The sequence below is a fragment of the Ambystoma mexicanum genome, chromosome 11 (assembly GCF_040938575.1).
Source record: "Ambystoma mexicanum isolate Mex_15411 chromosome 11, UKY_AmexF1_1, whole genome shotgun sequence".
In the NCBI taxonomy this organism is placed as follows: domain Eukaryota; kingdom Metazoa; phylum Chordata; class Amphibia; order Caudata; family Ambystomatidae; genus Ambystoma; species Ambystoma mexicanum.
The window spans coordinates 1,355,655,113-1,355,673,771 of NC_090934.1; the positions used below are offsets into that span (position 1 = coordinate 1,355,655,113).

At 45.1% G+C, this 18,659-nt stretch overlaps 1 protein-coding gene across 2 annotated transcripts in view; it reads left to right on the plus strand.

Annotated features, from left to right (window-relative positions):
* Positions 1-18,659, plus strand: part of CGNL1 (cingulin like 1) — a 432,222-nt gene that overhangs the window by 120,899 nt on the left and 292,664 nt on the right. The gene's annotated exons all lie outside the window — the stretch shown is intronic.

Here is an 18,659-nt window from a genome sequence, read left to right on the forward strand (position 1 = left end):
GGTGTGGCCTGAAGCTAATGGAGTTGGGCCCAACGCTGTGACATTAACATCTGTAAATGCCCACACAGCGCTACTGAGTGGGCATCTACAGATTTTGGGTGGGCCTTGCGCGCTCAGGCCCCACCCTGTCGGCGCCTCTGCTGACAGGAGGCACAATGGCCACCCTATTCCTGGTGAGGGACCACTCTGACGGATTGTAACCTTCTAGAATGGAGTATTTGGCCGACACAACTCTGCTCTGACAAGTGAGTTTACCACTAGAGTAGGCTCAATGGTAAGGGTCAGTAGTTTGCATTCCCTGCACTATCTGAGTGGCATACAGGGGCGTTGCTAGGGGGGGGCTAAGGGGGCTATAGCCCCTGATCTTTTGGTTGTAGCCCCGGATAGAATCTCAGGAGCTACAGCCAAAAGACTAGCTAGCCCCCAGTCCCAAGAGTTCCAACATCAGCGTAGCCCCTGGTCTTTTCCAGACCTAGCAACTCCCCTGGTGGCATATATTAAATTTCGGCCAAGATATGCTTATTTAATAAAATATCGGAATCCCAGAAACCTCTGGTACACGGCTATCTACTTACTTTCCATAAAGGGACTTGTTGCATAACTACGTTATTTACATTTTCTTGCAAAAAATGGCTGCTCTCAAGTCTGCTCAAAATGAATGGCTACAAGTCCTATTTCGGTTGTTGCTACTAGGCTTAATCTAATGTGGATTGCTCTCCTTGCAAGGCAAGGTCCGTTATTCCACAGCTGGGCCATGAGCAGGGCGGGCCTTAAGGGCAGCAGCGCCCTGGGTGAAATGGCGCTCCCCCCTCGGCCACCGCGCGCCCTTGGTTAACAGGGGGTGGGGCAAAAGGGGGCGGGCCAGTATGGGCAAATTCTTTTAACCTCCTCGCTCTGGCGAGCAGGTTAAATACAGTGCGTTAGCACCCCATTGTCATTGAATGAGCCCGCCGCTGCGGGTTCATTCAATAACAATGAGGCGCCTGCCACCACGCCAGCTCGGGGGAGCCCTTGAAAGACTCGCCCGAGCTGGCGTGGTGGGGGGCTAATGGCGCCTTTTCTTATGAAAAGTGCCCGTGGCGCAGGAGCGCATATAAATGCACTCCCCTCCCCCCCCCCCCCCCCCCGCCGCGGGCACATTTCACAGTAAAAGGCCGGCTGCTGCGCCTTCTCCCACAACGCCAGCTCGGGGGAGCCCTTGAACGACTTCCCTGAGCTGACGTGGCGGGGGCAAAAGGCACCCTGGGGGCGTTTCGCCCCGGGCGGCCGCCCGGCTCACTCCCCCCACCCCCCTCCCAAGGCCGGCTCTGGCCATGAGGTTCGCAATGGAGATGCCCTATTCTTGTAGACTGCGGACAGGTGATCAGGCTGTGGCCATGCAGAAATGTAGGAGCAATAGAAGAAAGACTTGCCTGATTGAACAGAAGATGTTTTATGCAGCACTAACGTTTAGTTTCAGTTACTGTATAACTGTGATCCAAAATGGTATATCATTTTGGTTGTAAACATCTTTGGTTCCACAAGAATAAGACTGAGTGGTTCTATGTGACATTTTTTTTTTTTTATTGGTGATTTTTGCAAACAAAATATGCAGGCGGGGGGCGCAGCTCACCCCTTTCCTCCCTAGATTTAATATTAACCTAAACCCCCCCCCCCCCACGTACATTTTCGGCAAAATCCGTTTGAAAATACACGATGAAATCTACTTTGCCGAAAAATGCTGTGGCAAAAGCTCCCAGTCCCAGACGTGGAACGTGGCCTTTAAGGGGAGCAGTTGGGCAGTATTTTAGCTCGCTGGGATGGCCAGACACGGCTGTGGCGCTTTGTTTAAAAAATGACAGCTCTATTGCACTTTTGCGCCGGCCTGCCGGCTCACGCGTAAACCTTTCATGCTTTCCCATTGTCCACCTGTCTCGCAGCAAGAGCGATCTGGGAAACGTGTGCGAATGGACTCGCAGAGCAACCATTAACCCTCTCCAGACAGGTTTAGCGTGCTTGCTGACGACGTCCCTGACGTCTCCCCAAAGTACTTGGAAGCGGCTAAATTGTGGCATGCATTGCTTTACGGAAAAAGAAATGAAATGCGTGAAGATGAAGGCTTAATCATGCCTGCGAGAAGCAAAATCACAAACGTACGGTACATTAAAAAAAAAGCATGAACGCAAGTTGCAGATAAAGGTAGGAAAAGACGGTAAATAATTCCCCAAGCCGTGCTTCCTTGAAATCTGGAATGGTAGTTCACCAGCCCAAGGCAGAGGTGTTGCAATGGGGGAGTGTGGGGCGAGGGATCTATAGCCCCGGGTCTTTTAGATATAGCCCTGGATAGAAGCTCAGGTGCTACAAACAAAAGGCTGGCTAGCCCCGAGTCCCGACATTAGCCTGAATCTTTTTCGGACCTAGCAACACCCCTGGCCCAAAGTACTCCACTATTTCCATTCCATGTAGAGGTCGCACGCTTAGATGCGGATTAACAACCTTATAACAGTGAATACACTTCGGTAGCGCTCTCCCTGTACGCTCAGCATCAATTTGGTTAGTGACTGTACTATAGGGTGACCAGATTTATTTTGAAAATAATATAACGGGACAGGGCACTGACATAGAAGTAGGACTACAGCTGTGAAACTAGTCCTACTTCTATGTGGATGGCCTGTCCTGTGTCATGTTGATCGAGTGAGGAGAGAGCCCGGGATCCCAAAACTATTACATTTTAAAAACCTGTCTGGAATTTGCGGATCGGGTGGATACCATCCTGTTTTTTTGGCCAAACCAATGGGAAAACCATGATATCGGTCCAAAAACTGGGATGTTATCCACCTGATCCCCAAATTCAGGGACAGGGTTTTTAAACTTAAAAATATCAGGACCCTGGGACGCAGGTGCAAATACCCAGACAGTCCCGGCAAAACCGGGACGTCTGGTCACCCTACCGTAGTAGAAAAGGATTGTGCCATTGGAGGCACCTCTTCACTGTGCCATTGTTACATCCAGAAGCATGGTGTTTGGACGAAGGTGCCTCTAAGGGAAATCGAACAGCCCAGCTATTGAACTTTCAAGTGACTGTAGCTCTTTAATGATAAAGAGCGGACATTTTGTTTCACTGAAGACCAAGCCAATGGCCTTGATGAAGCGCCCGATGATGGGAAGCTCATGTTGGCCCCTCCACATAAATAATACTACACAAATGAATTGCATGTTTTTGATGGTGTCTGTGTGCATTGAAACACACTTTGCCTAAAGCGGACGTGGTGTTGTTTTAGGATTTCAGTTTGTGGCCTTACATCAGTGTTTTTTGATTAGATTACAGTCTTCGGTCGGTTCCAAGGGCTGCTGGCCCTTGTGGAGTAATCGCCTTTGGTTGCAAGTCATCCCCGTACGCTTTGTTGTATTTGGGTGCCCTTCATCCATTTTGACCCTTTTACAGAAAGGTAGGCTCCTTTCCTCTAAGTGGGCTGTCACAGTTTGTTTCGCCAGGGAGTGGGTTGCTCTGGGGAGTCAGCAGAGGTGGCGTGAAGAGGGACCCGATGAGTGTTTATTCTGGCAATGCAATAAGGTGCCTATGTGGGGCTGTGCAATCGTTGCAGTTTATGTGGGTGAAGACTGAAATCCGAAAAGGCAACTATGTCAACCTAGGAAAACTCTTCTCATCTGGAATATCTCTGGGCGCCAAATTATTCAGGAACACCTCCTTGGAAGAAGCCTGTATGTAGTCGATGAGACGCCTCGGACACGGAGGCAGTGGAGGGAAAAGAGGTCTACAACTTGTCTGGTTGGGTAGCAACTATGGACAGTGAACCAGAGCGGTGTTGCGATCGGTCTGCAGTGGAAAATCTGGGGTTTGGGAAAAGGGCGGCAGGCAGATCAGGGTGGAATGGACAGGAGGCTGTCTTGCCCCCGAAGAGAAGCAATTAAGCAAGGGAAGACTTCAACCACTTGATGAGCAAACGCATCAACTAGCGCATGGTAGCCAAGAAGCATATTGTATGTTAGTCTTCAATGGAAGCCATCTACAATGGTCTGCTGGGAATACAATTGATTGGAAGTCCTATGTAATTTTAATTCATCCACTGAACACAAAGGCCTAGTACTGATTTTTGTCAGTGGAATGTATTAGTCCCTGTGTAGATTCAGCCTTACGCCCCATTGCTACACTGTCAACGTGCACATTTATGCTATTACTTTCAGTTCCAGAACTTCAAAAATTCAAGTAATGTAATTATTCTTGCCATAAGAAGGTAAGTGCAACCGCTGCCATGGAATGCAATCCTGAAATAATTATTTGTATGCCTTTTGCACATTTTTCTCCAATAACTTCTTGGAGCCATAAAGTAGTAACACGATTATTAATGTGTGAATAGTGATTATTTTAATAGAGGACTATTGAATAGACCATTCTCAAAAATAAACCTTTAAAATGGAGTACTATGCCTTATCCCTTATAAAGGGGCACCATCTTCACAAAAGTGTATTGTGCAGAGGACGTTCAACATGTAAGAGTGCAACTTCTCCTGCTAACCATACATGGCAAGTGAAAGGGGACAGGACAGGCAGCGCCAGCAGAGGAGGAAACGCAGCCGGTGGGAAGTGGGTCAGAAAGGGGGGAAGCAGACTGTGTGTTCAAAGGGGGAACTGGGAGAAAGGGGAAGGGGGAGTGGCAGGGGTTCCAGGGGTGTCCCCCACAGAGACTGCGGGGGCAGATTATTGTTTTTGAATCTCTTTGGGCAAAAGTCTCATCCCAATGGGAGTGGCGAAAAGGATGGAATTGGTACTAATCAAATAGACTATTATCTCACTTCCAGTCTGAGTATTAATTCCTAAAGTCACGTGTAAACAGAAATATATTTGTAAAACGTAAGGATAAACTCCTATTCAAATTTATCGAGAACCATGAAAAGTGGAACTTTTTAAAATCACGCCACAAAATCAACACGTTCCAGTCTGAATTAATCAGATCCTTCTGGTTTGTCTGCTAATGATAATATAGAAAAAAGTATTAGAGTATGTTTGCTGATATGACCCAATTGCTTTCGTGAAAATAAATCAGACTGGTCATTTACTGCAATTCCTCTGACTGCATTAGAAAGCTTTCGTCTCCCAGTATGTTTGGACTAGAACTCCCAGGATCACTCGTCATTGACTATGCTGGCTAGGGCTGATGGGGATTGCAGTGCAAAATAGCTGGCGAGCCAAAGTTTGCAGACCTCAGATGTCCTGTATCTCTGCTAAGCAGAGACGGGAGATTGCCAGACGGCTGTATTTCCTACCCCGATCTTCAAAACAACAACCGCCACTGTTACGCTGCTGAAGATGTGTACATCTCTGATATTGCTGTGTTCCACATGTTCAGAATCCATGTAATATTATAATTCATGTCTGTGAGAAGGTGACTGCAAATTACTTGACAATATCAACGTTTACTCTAAGATTGACCATGACCGAACTATTGAGATATGAAGAAATCTAGAAGGACTGCTAACCAAAGCAGAGGAGAGAGAAATGATAACAAAAAAACAAAGGCATTCTTGCTTAACTTGAAACCAAATATACCACACTTTTATCTCTTGCCTAAAATCCATAAGAGTCTAATTGATCCACCAGGAAGACCAATAGTGGCTGCTACAGGAGGCATTCTGCAACCACTAGGGACTTAAATTGATTATTTCCTTCAACCCTTAATACAGAAGACAGAAACATATGTTAAAGACAGTACACATTTTCTGAACATCATAGAAGAAGTACAACTCACTGTACAGGACATTCTTTTTACCATTGACACGACCAGTCTAGACACAAGCATTCCCCATGACCTCAGGCAAGAAGAAGTTGAGTGGCTACTTTTACAGGAAGGCGAGATAGGAGCAGTAAAGGAATTCATCCCGACACTGCTTACCTTCATCTCAATGAATTCTTACTTTGAGTACAAGAATTAATTTTACATCCAAACCTCTGGCACTGCTATGGGTGCAACAATGGCACCTGCATACGCAAATGCATTTATGCATCGATTTGAAACAACCCATCTCTTGAACAAAGTAGAATGGAAAAGTAAATTGAAAAAGTGGGTACGCTAGATCGATGACTTTCGGTATTTGGCAAGGAACAAAAGAGACACTGGACTAGTTCATGATATAGATCAACAGTATAGACCCACATATTCAATTCACCTCGGAAATTGGTAATCCAGGCATACACTACCTGGATATTAATGTTAACGTGCATAACCAACAGATCACAACTTCCCTGTTCACTAAACCTACTGACAGGAACAATTTACTGCATCGTATGAGCTTTCACCCTCAAAACACCTTGAAGAAATTACCCTATGGACAAATGTTGCGTTTGAAAGGGATCATTAGTGACCAGAGAGAATGTGAACAAGAACTAGAGAAAGTGAGTAAAAAACTAAAAGAACGAGGATACCCCAATGAAGATTTACAAGCAGCAAGACCGAAGGTATCTGCCAAGACGAGAGCCAGCACACTCATTCCAAAAACAAAAAACAATCTCCAGCGCTAGTATGTGTCAAAATTTTCTTCACAAAGCATGCAAGTCAAAAGATGCATCAATAAGCATTGGACAATACTTAAGAGTGACGAAAGAACTAAAAATCTATTTTCTGATGTTCCCATGTTTGCATACCAAAGATCAAGCAACCTAAGGGACCTGCTCATGAATTCCAGGGACATCAAAACAAAAAGGAGCAAACCTAAGAGAGTAGGGACTTAACCCTGCTTAAATTGCAGCAACTGCAATAACATCAACAAAGGTGGAGTAGTGCTGCATCCATATACTGGAGAGAAGATAACAGTTAAATGCCATGCAACTTGCAACACAGAAAATTGTATTTACTGCATACGTTGTCCGTGTGGATTTTATTATGTAGGTGAAACAGGTAGAAAATTATGAACGAACACAAGTCATGCATACGCAACAGCAATACGAACTCAGCAGTTGCAAGACACTTTAATGAGAAGAAGCATAACATTTCTCGGGTTAAGTTCAAGTCCTAGAAACTCTCGAAGACACACGGCTTACATATAGACTCGAAAAAAAGAAGACAACAAAGGGAAGCTTATTGGATCGATCGACTGGAAGCATTGTCCCCATGAGGACTTAATGAAGAATTCAATCTTAATTGCTTTTTGTAATAATAATACTGCTGAGTTTGTTTACCAAGACACACTACGCATGCGCACCAGTATCATGTCGTGACACCGTGAATATAAGAACTGGTGGGAAGGGTTAATTGAACCATGACCAGTGCACTGTTTCACTTAATGACACATAATGGGTTTAGGGTTTATGATCCTTTTTCAGGATAGAGTATCTCATGACTGCCACAACCTAATGCTAGACATCGCTCTAGCATGAGTACATAGTCTTTCCTCACATATAGCTTATACTTAAGAATACAGCCATACCGGTTGACACTAACAGAGCACATTACCCTCTAGATTTATGACCTGGCATCCAAATTCTTTTGTCCAGTTACCCATCGGGGTAATTTACCTAGTTGTATATCCACGTGTCTGTGCCCAAAGCACAACATTATATTAGGGTACTTGCTCAAGAGCACGTTAACGTGTTCACTTGAGGTCTTTTTAGCACATTGTTTACCAATACTGTTCGAGCGCTGAGTGGTAATGGAGACAATTACCATTGAATGATTTCACCCCTACCAACATGGCCGACGCATGTGTATGCGTGCGGCCATGTTGGTACCCAAACATTGCCATAGCAACGCCACAAACTGCGGTCTCAGTCCGCCATTCGTGTTAGCAGTAACAGGACCTGGAATTCAGCGCCCCAAGGTAGGATTATAAGGCATCTGAGCACGCGCGATTTTGTATCGCACAGCTAAACAGGATTCTTATATGCATGACACGCGAAGGTAATGCCTAACGCGTGTCTCCCGATTGTTTCACAGCGTATTACGATTAAGCAAATCAAGGATTTCACTCCTGTTTAGGGAAATCTATGGCAGATAGGTCAGTGACAAACATGGTGGACTTCATAATGCACAGTCACGATATTCACTTTCACTACCCAGAGGTGACTTGTATAATTTAGATGCGAATACCTAAACACAGCAATATAGTGCACTGCAAGAATAATGGGATATGTCAGCAAACAGTTGCTTACACGTGAATAATTACAATTTGCATCTTATAAATGGGGCCATCTTGAATATCTGGAGCGTATTAAGTACCCACACACACGTGAATGGTGCATGGCAAATAATATGGTGCTGACCGCCTTAGGTCATGTATTTGTTTAATTTTGGTGACCACCATGAGCAGACGAATTGATCATACTTAACTTTTCTTTTTCTTTCTCATTTCTGTGTGTCAAATATTTGTTTGTACCTGTGGGCGCCCTGTGTACTTGAATACTTGTTTTCTATTGTATTGTCTTCCATTGTTTATTATGGTCTCGAATCATGTTTTGGGATTTGTTTAATACTCACTAAATGATATTGTGTCTGAAACACAAACACTACAATATTAGTAGTGCATATGTAACCTGGCTCTGAAGAAGGAATTGTTCCGAAATGCATTAGCCAGAGGGTTATTGTTTGCCCCAGTCTCAGCACTAGCCTAATTGGTGGAGTTGAACCAATTACTATGATCTTTGAAACAACGAAATAACTTTTGGATAAATAAAATATTTTTTGAAAAATTCAGTTTGATCGAAATTGATATACAAACATTAACCAATTGTCTAACCCGAAGTTGGTATTAAGGGTGTGCGGCCCACACCGAAGGCTAACTAGCCTAGGTCTTTCTTTTTCTCAACCAAATTAGCAGAAATATTAACATTTTGGAAAATGCCTAATCCTAGATTACAAGCTAGGATCAAAATTTCCAATTTTTTTTTTTTTTTTTTTTGGCGGTCTCAACATGGAATGTTTGAAACATTATATAGTGTTGCTTCAAAAGGACCAATTGAAAAGTGGCCTCTACTGGGCAGTCTCTCCTTGCATATAGAGTGGGAGAACCCCAGGCCCTTTAGCTCGAGTTTAGCAGGACGCGGGCCGTGCCTCTGGCCAAGCTGGTTGGACAGAAGTCCAATCTTTGCCAGTGGGCATATGCAAACATTAAAAGTGTGCTCTGCTTCCCTAGCTGTAGGACTTGGCAAGGGATGTGCCCTCCTTAGCAGGGAATGTTTCCTCTCTATAGACGCACTCCTTTATGCCACAAAGCACACATTTCCTGGAAATTTACTGCAGATGGGAGCGCTTAATAAGAGTCTGGCGGGCCTGATGTGATGCCACATCATGCAACCTTGTTCTTAGCCCCCCCCCCCACCATTTTTTAGGACTTATGCCATACATGACACCGTGATCAGCTGGCCTGTTTACCCCAGAGTTTTGGGTCCTTTTTCCAAGTGTGGGATTTAGGGTTGAGAACAAGAAACTCAACCTGCTAAATTTACAAGCCACCTCTGCCAAGGCTGGCCAATTTCCCGCATGTATCGTGTCATGGAATATCCTTCTCCTGCAATGCAATTTGCTGCCTATTATGTTTGTTCGGACTACGGTCTGCTGAACTCCCAGACAACCAAAAGTGCTTCGAGGCCAGGACATGGAAAGCAAGGCGCTATACAAATATTAAGTGACACGACATCTTGTGAAGAAAGGAAGCACACGCTCTTGGCACTAACATGCTTGCGTGAAATGGTGCCCATTAATACACAGGCTGGGCCTTTGGGCATCACCTGGGATGCAAACCTCAGCCTGAATGGCAAAATAGGCGCAGTCGTTAAAGCAGTAGGTTTCCACATGAAGTGCTCAAGAAAATCCTGCTTTTCATCCTCACCTGAAGCTACCACATGCCTTGGAGGGCCAATATCCACCAAACCAACAGTGAGGCTCTGTTGTACAGCTCACACACTTGCTGGTGCACGTGGCTGGGTATGAAAAGGCACATGGAAGGAAAACCTTTTTGCGTTTGCCCAAGAGATTTGATTTCCCTCCAACAATTACGGTGAGCAGGAGGGCCCTTTGAAGAATCGTATAGTAAGAAGTTCTTCAAGGGTATTGCGGCCTTTCACGTAGGGGGCGTGATCCTGGTCTTGTTGTGTTTTTGTAAATAACTTCAAAGGCTATACAGATTTTTTTTTTTTTTTGCATGATCATTTTTATTATAATATCGATCAGCATGAGTTACAGCCAATATAACACACAAATAGTGAAAGCATTCGAGTGTATCATGACATTGAGATATCATTTCTTCCTTTTAACATACAATTATGTAACTGTTTCGCCTAATATAACAATCTACATGCAAGTATAGGTTGAAAATGAACGTGGTTAAAACAAAAAATAAATAAAATATAGTGAATAGAGAGGGAAAAGAACCCACCCATGTGCATCAGGTCAGTAATCTAGTGCATCATGCCTGTCGTCATGGACTCCGTAGGTATTTCAGAAGTTTTGGTTGAAAGAACATTTGTTCTTTATCTGCTACCCTTCCAAAAACGGGCTCCATATGCACGTAAACTTTGGAAGTTTCCCCTCTGGCATGGCTGTAAGCTTTTCCATGCCTAGTAAGTCCCAGACTTTTACCCACCAGTACGCCATATGCAGTCCTTCAATTTCTTTCTAAAAGTGCACCCTCGTAATTCGGGCTGCCGAGAGCAGTTGTGAAATCAGTTCAGCTCTAGGACCAGACATCCGGTAAGATCCATCTTCCGGTGCATCACCCAATAAGATACATGGGTCCATAGTGAGTAAGGCGCCAGTGACTTCTTAGATCGCATCTCCAACCAAAAAGATTGTATGATCGGGCAATGCCACCACAGGTGGGCTACATCGCCTTGTCCCCCACACCTATGCCAACATGTGTCTGGATATTCAGGGTTCATTGTGTGTAGTCGGTGCAGGGATAAATACCAACAAAAACTAATTCAGATCTTCTGGGCTCTAAACCATATCCTTTGCCTTGATTCCCCAGTTACCTCTACCCCCAGCTCCCTCTCCCAAACCATCATGTAAGGGAGATCCTCTTCCCATGATGTGTTTTCTAGGAGATGATGGCAAGTACCTATTTTATGATCCTGTTGTCCTTTAAGGACTGTGCGTTCTATCCCTGTTGGAGTTGTAGTGGCTGCCTGCCTTACCACTGGGTTGGTCAACCAGTGCCGTAACTGGACATATCGGAATCGTTCAGTTTCTGGTAGTTTTACATTTCTCTTTGCATTGTTCAAAAGTTAAGTGTTCCCGGTCTTCATAGAGATCACACATTCTTAAGGGTTCGCCCTGTGACCAGAGCTGAAAGGAGCTGGCTTGTAAGCCATGCGTGAAGGCCGGATTTTGAGTGACAGGCGAGTGAGGACCAAGACCTGATGCGAACCCACGTTGTGCACATGCTTTGTCCCAGCACCTCAGTGTTAGTGTGGTGGGTAATAAAGAGTCCTGCTGCTTTCGTGTTTCCCTTGGGAGGAATGGGAGATGCTTCAGAGGGAGGGGGGTACCCGCTTGTTCAATGCCATGCCATTTAGGGGATTCAATTATATTCGTCCAGCTCAACATTGCTGCTACTTGGGCTGCACGACAATATCAAGGAATTGAGGGTAGCCCTAAACCACCTTGCATTTTCCCCTCTTCTAAGGACCTTGCGAGGGAGTCTAGGTGTTTTACCATGCCAAACAAATTGACCTATTGCCTTTTGTAACTCAAGCAGATTGCACTCCGGGAACATTACTGGGGGAGCATGAAAAGTATATAGAAGCCGTGGGAGATGAGACATTTTAACCGCGCTAACCCGTCCAGAACAGGATGTCTCCTGTGAGACCCACCTCTGGAGCCAGTCCTTGGCTTCTTTCAGAAGATCAGGAATATTAGTCTTCAGTAGCACTGCGTATTTTTGGGCCAATTGTATACCTAGGTAGGGGGGATCTGTGGTCACCCAGCGATGGCCGAATGTGTTATGAAGGGTAGCCACAGTAGACGGTGCTTCAGGGAGTCTCATGCCCATTGATTTTGAGGAGTTTATCGCAAACCCAGAGATCGGTGTGAAACGGGTCAATAAGTCTGTGAGGATAGGGAGAGAGCTGAGTGCGATGTTTAAGAAGCAGAGCACATTGTCCTTGTAGAAGATGATTTTATGGTATTGACCCCCATATTCGAAGCCCTGAATGTTTGGATGGAGGTGGATCTGTTGCGCTAAGGTTTCCATTGCCACCACAAACGCCAAGTGGATAGGGGGCAGCCCTGTCTGGTTCCCTTACCTGAGGCAATGGGAGTAGACCATTGCGAATTGACCCACACTTGGGTATGTGGGATTTGAAAGTTTGGGAAGATTAGTCTGGTGAATCTCGGGCCAAAGCCAAATCCCTCCAGAACTGATTTTATATAATCCCAAGACATGCTATCAAAAGCTCTATGGGCATCCAGGGATAGGAGCAAGAGCCTGCCCGGGTTTCTGGGAGCTAAGACTTTCAGGTCAATCACACGGCGGATGTTGTCGTGTGCCGAGCGGTTTTTGAGGAAACCTGTCTGATCTTTGTCTATTAGCATTGGAAGGACCTCTCCAAGATGACGGGGTAGGATTTTAGTGTAAATCTTCACGTCTGTATTGAGTAGAGTGATAGGGCGATAAGAGGTGCATTCCGTGGGGTCCTTCCCTGGTTTTTGGGTCAGGATTGTGGTAGATCCTGCCATAGACTGTGGAACTGAGCCTGCGCCCCAAGCAGAATTAAAGTTTTGTAAGGTGGGGTATTGGGTCTGCTCTAAATACTTTATAGACTTTGTTCGTGAAGCCATTGGGGCCTGGGGCTTTCCCGATGTCTCGCAGGCTTTCTTTTCGATTACGTTTTTTAGTTTTGCCACTAATCGTTTATTGGCTTTGTTCCCTTTTGTATAGAAGTGTTGCTTCGTAAGCAGCATGGAGTATGCTGCCCGTCCTGTGTGGTGTGCTTCTAGTGCCTTCCTTGCTATGCGCAGATCTCGGAGGGAGCACTGCGAACCCTTCTCCTTATGTACGGCTTCATACCTTTTTGAATTTCTCCCTCTAACTGGGATTGTAGCTGTTTCCTGCTCTTTCCCCTTGCTTCAGCTTGGTCAATTAGATGGCCCCTAATGACTGTCTTGCCCGCATTCCACACTATGTTGTGTCCAAATTCCCCAGTGTCATTTTCACTAAAATATAGCTTTATGGCATCTGAGATTCGGGATCGGATCAGGGGATCTTCCAGCAGGAAATCATTTAACTGCCAGGGTGGTTTGTGAGGGGAAATCATCTGTGGGGAAGATACTGTGAGCATTACTGGCACGTGATCTGAGAGCTCTTTTGGGAGAATCTTGATGGCAATTGTCTGGGATATGAGGGAATCGGAGACCCAGAACATGTCCAGTCTAGAGAACACCTGGTGAACCGCTGAGAAGAAAGTGTAGTCCCACTCTTCCGGATGAAAAAATCACCACATCTCTGTGAATGTTCTCGTAGTAACGTTGAGCGCTGTCATTTCTCTTGTCATTGGCCGTTGGGGGTAGTCTTTTATCCACGAAGGGGATAACCACTGCATTAAAGTCTCCCCCCACCCCCCAGGATCAACTTTTCTTCCTCATGCTCTTCTATTTTTTTAGATAAGGAGGTAAAGAACAGTTCCTGCTGGGAATTTGGTGCATATAGCATTGCATTGCTACTACCAAGATAAATCTTCCCTCTCCATCCCTCAGCATCCTCAACATTTTAAGGGAAGTGCCCCTACGTACTAGAATGGCAACCCTACGTTTCTTCATGCCACTGGAAGCGCAGAATTTGATAGGGTAGAGTTTGTTGTTAAGATGAAATTCATCTTTGGGCTGGAGGTGGGTCTCTTGAAGAAATAAAAGGGAGGAATCGAGGGTGGCCATCCTATGAAATAGTTAGTGCTTTACGCTTCAGGGGGTGTGAGGCATTTAACATCTGGGGTAGCCAATCCCAAGTCGCTCTAGCATTTGCAACATGCTAAAGATACTTTTCCTTTCGGGGAAGGGCCAGCTCTGGGTTTACCCGTCCCCACCCTCTCGTGTCCAGATGTTATGCTGGCGGGTCGTTGTGGAGAAGAATAACAAAATGATTGAGGGGCTAGTGTAAAGATTTCCCATGAGGTCCTGATGCTAATCAGTATCTAGTGTGTGACAAATTGCACACGGATCCATAAAATAGGCGTTGTGATGAAATACAAATGGAACTTGGAATAATTCGAACAAAAGGAAAATTGCAGGAAGAAAATCCTGAGAGCCTCCCAATGCCCTAATTTTCTTATCCAACATTTACAAGTGTCAATAGTAGAAGGGGTAATCCGCGCAGGCCGCCTGGAAGCTGCCATGTCCCTTATTTCCCCACCCCCTTTGCAGGAACACAGTTGCTGTCTTGAAATCCCGGTGCAGGGGTCTCTTCCTGAGTAATGTGCCTTCTCCTGCAGTCTTTAGCCTGCATGGGCTCTGTCCTGTCATTCCGAAGAATCCGATCCATCTGCCATAAGGTTGAGGGGCGACCGGGATCATCAATGGTATGCTGGGCTTTCAACTGGTTCCGTGGTTTCCGTTTCCTGGTGTGGGGTACGCCCAATCCCTGCCATCCCTTGGGCTACTTTTTTATCCCTTGGTGTGGGGTCTAGGCCTGAGGTATGTGGGTCATCTGATGGTTTTTAAGCAATGTTGGAATTTAATTGTTGTATGAATGAATGAACATTGTTTCACGAATGAGGATGATTGGTATGAATGTCACGAGTGAGTGGGTATTCTAATGAAGAACTAATTCTGGTTGTTTTTCATTATATAGATTTTGATTTGTTTTGAATCTTCTGTGTACTGGTCCAAGCTATGTAATCACACTGTCTTGGCCTTACATGATGTGGTTGTTCTCAAATGTTTTGTCTATAGCCTTTTAACTATATAACTTTTTTTCCCTCTATTGATTAAATACATGAGAGATGAATTAACTTTGTTATTGTATCAAACCAATATAATGCAAATGAGTTTGAAATAAAAATCCTTTTAAGAAAATATATTTTAAAAACGTATTTGTTTGGGATTCTTTTCCATATGCTGCCCTTAAGTTGGATATGGGTTCATCAACTTGAGATCGATGGTTGGTTCAGGTACACCCTGTTGAAATAACGGTATATTTTTGGAGTCACCAGCTCTGTTGTTTGCTTGACAAGGGTTCCGACCTTAATGTGAGGGTCTGCTGGCGACTCATTTTTTCCCTCAACCTCTTTGTGTAGGATAATGTGGGTCATCTGCACCTGTGGTGGCTGCATCGCCGGCTTCAAGCATTAGGTCTTTAGCATCCTCCCCTTAAGTGACGGTAGGTATAGTGTTGGTTATGGAGATCAAAATTCAGCTTACATGGAAACCCTCGTCTGTAACAAACCATGTTGTCACTTTCTGCAGGGGTCTGTGGCTTGCGAGGGTGAACAGGGATAGATCTTGGAATAGCTCTACGGTTGCCCCTTGAAAATGCACTGGTTCAGATCTCCTAGCCGCTGTCATAATTTCTTCCTTTTGGCGAAAGAAATGCACATGTGAGAGGACATCCGGAAGCAGATTATGCCTCGGTTGAGTAGAAGAATAGACACGATGGGTCCTTTATCTTGAGGTGGAAAAAGTTATTCTCTCACTTAAGCCATCTAATTGCCAGGGTGATCTCTGCCCAGCCCAGCTTATAAAGGATGCAGTGAGAGAACTTGCCCCCTTTTATCCATAAACTGATCAATGCCTCATTTGCATCCGGCACCATTCCTTCTAATCTCAAACAATCTTGGGTGCTCCCACTGTTAAAAAAGGAAACATTAGATCCACTTATACCAACCAACTACCAACCTATTACGACAGTACCCTTTCTGTTAAAAATACTTGACAAGGTCGCCTACCTTCAAATACAGAAATATCTGGAAACTCACCAACTCTTAGGAGCCTGACAATCGGGCTTCTGCCCCCAACACGGAACAGAGACTGTCCTCATCGACTTGAAGACCCAGGTCGATGAGCTGGGGGACAAATGGAAAACAGCCCTCCTCCTCCTTCTTGACCTCTCGGCTACATTTGACCTTGTGGACCACAAGGTCTTATGCAGCCACCTAGACTCAGTGGGCCATTGCTCCAAAGTGGCCATAGTCTGGATCAAGTATTTCTTGGGTGACGGGACCATGAGGGTCTTCTCCCCTTCAGCAGCGGCAGACCCCATCCCAATTACTTGTGGGGTGCCCCAGGGCTCTTGTGTCTCCCCCACATTGTACAACATATTCACCAAGCCCCTTTTCGATGATCTTGACCATCTCGGTATCACCTACACTAACTATGCAGATGCTACTCAGATTCTCCTCCCACTTTCAGGGGATTACATTGAGGATTTGGCCTTGTTCAACATTGTGTACCTCATCATCCAGGCATGGATGGCGACCCACAGTCTATGCCTGAATGATGATAAAGCAGAGCTCATCATCATGGGTACCCCCACCAACATCAATAAACTAGGCCAGGATTACTCGTCTTTCAGAATCGATGGTAATTTTATTAAAGTTGCCAAGGAGGTAAAGACCCTTGGCTTCTACCTTGTCTCCACTCTATCCTTTACCAAACAAGTGAATTCCATGGCCTCGGCCACCACCTACACTTATAAGCTTATTAGAACTTGCAAACCCTTTCTCTCCGACGACAGCTGCATTATCCTGGCCAGAGCCTTCATCCCCTCTAGGCTAGACTATTGTAATGCCCTCTACATTGGAGCTAATAAATCAATTATCCAGAGGATCCAAATCCTCCAAAATAATGCCCTTAGAGCAGCCCTTGGTGTGGCCAGAAGAGCCCATATATCTGAGATCAGGCGTCAAAATAACTGTCTCTCAACTGACAGCAAAATCCAGCTTAAAACTGCATCCCTTACCTATAAAGCCCTGAACAATGCTGCCCCTAGTTATCTCACGGACCGTTTCTGCAGAAGAAACTCCAGCAGACCCATGAGACTAGCTAACACCAATTGCCTCACCATCCCTAGTTTTAAGCTTTCGAAGGTAGGTGGCTGTAGTTTCCCTGTCAAAGTGGCCCAACTTTGGAATTCCTTGCCACCTTCAATTAGAAAAGTTCAACCCTACCCGAACTTCAGACTTAACCATATCAACTGCTCAAGTCCGCTGATCATTAGACCCGCTACCCTGCTATTCCGACTTGACATTCTACCTACGGCTAACACACAGCCTGTCGGTTTTTGCTTACTCTTCATTGTATTTACTGACTTATATTTGTTTACTGTGCATATATGTTCTCCAGTGTATTTATTGACTTATACTTGTTTCTGTGCCTGTACTATTGCTGCTCAGCATGTGTAACCTCTTGTAACGTAAGCTTTGCATATCCCTGTAATTTTTGGGCCCTGATACCCCCGGGTCTGGCGCGCTCTACAAATGAATAAACAAACAGACCTCAATGCTCCTATGCCAAAGATGTCTGGCTACACCACACTCATGATCCCTAGTGAGGGCAAAACACATATGTGGTTGTCTTCGTGCTTTAGAGCTGTCTGCCTTAGGTTGCTAAAGCTATGAATAACATGGTGCTGCCCTATAAGTTGGTCAATAGAAATTTACTAAGCACATATAATGATTTAGAGACTTTCCTGGGATAAGTCAAGGATGTTTGGTATGGGTGGCTTGCGTCACGATTTCTAAGACCGAACAAAATCTCACTCTATCATGTCTGGTGGAAAGGATTCTTCATATTCCTTCCAGCTCGCCGGGCCTTTTCTGACCAGTGGAACGTGAACATCCAAATGAAAATCTCTCCAGAATGTTTGGCAGAATGGGGATGCGTTTAGAATCCCTTTCTGGTCCAACTTTGGAGCAGGTCTATTTTCATTGGGTATGCGTACCTACGCAAATGTGCTGTGCCTCACGCAGTCCACCCGCGGTGTCACGGCTCCATGTACCTGGCTTCCTCCATCCATCCCCACCACTGGCTTCTGTGATGGAACTTTCCTACCCGTGGGTGGTAGGCAGGACTACTCTTGACTAGTCGGTGATGGCCATTATGATGTGTTTTTAACGTGGACTGCATGGCGCTTAACTCTGAGCTGTAGCTTCATGTAAACGTGACTTTGATCCATCGGAGTTCCACTTGCAGATGAAACCTCCGCTCACGAGTCATTTTTCATGACTGGAACATTCGAGAGGACTTCCATCAGGGAAGGCCAGGATGGGAGATGACTCGGATGAGAATGGTCCTCATGCCAAGAGTGAGATTTCCTGCATAAACATAAACCGGCCTGTTGGTCAGCGGTGCTGCACCACTTGTCCTACTTGTAAGAAACATAGGAAAGGTTTGCGAAATAGTATTTTTCCACCACCGAGTTTACCTAGGTCCATCAGGTAAGGAATTTAAAGGAGGGTGGCATATGAAAGGGCATATTGAGGGAAATAAATGAGGACCTGCTAAGCAAAAGGAATGTGACTTTGCATCTATACACAATCTACAGAGTCTAGGGAACACTGCATGGGTGCTAGCCTTATGAAAAGATTGCTTACCAGGTTTTCACAGCAGCTATTTTAACCATGGTGTTCTCACCACCACTGGTTTGGGCATATTTTTTATATTTATTATGTATATATTCAAAACACCACGAAAGTTATGGTGGGGGTAAAAAGGTTTGGGAAAAAAAACCCTTTCACCTGAA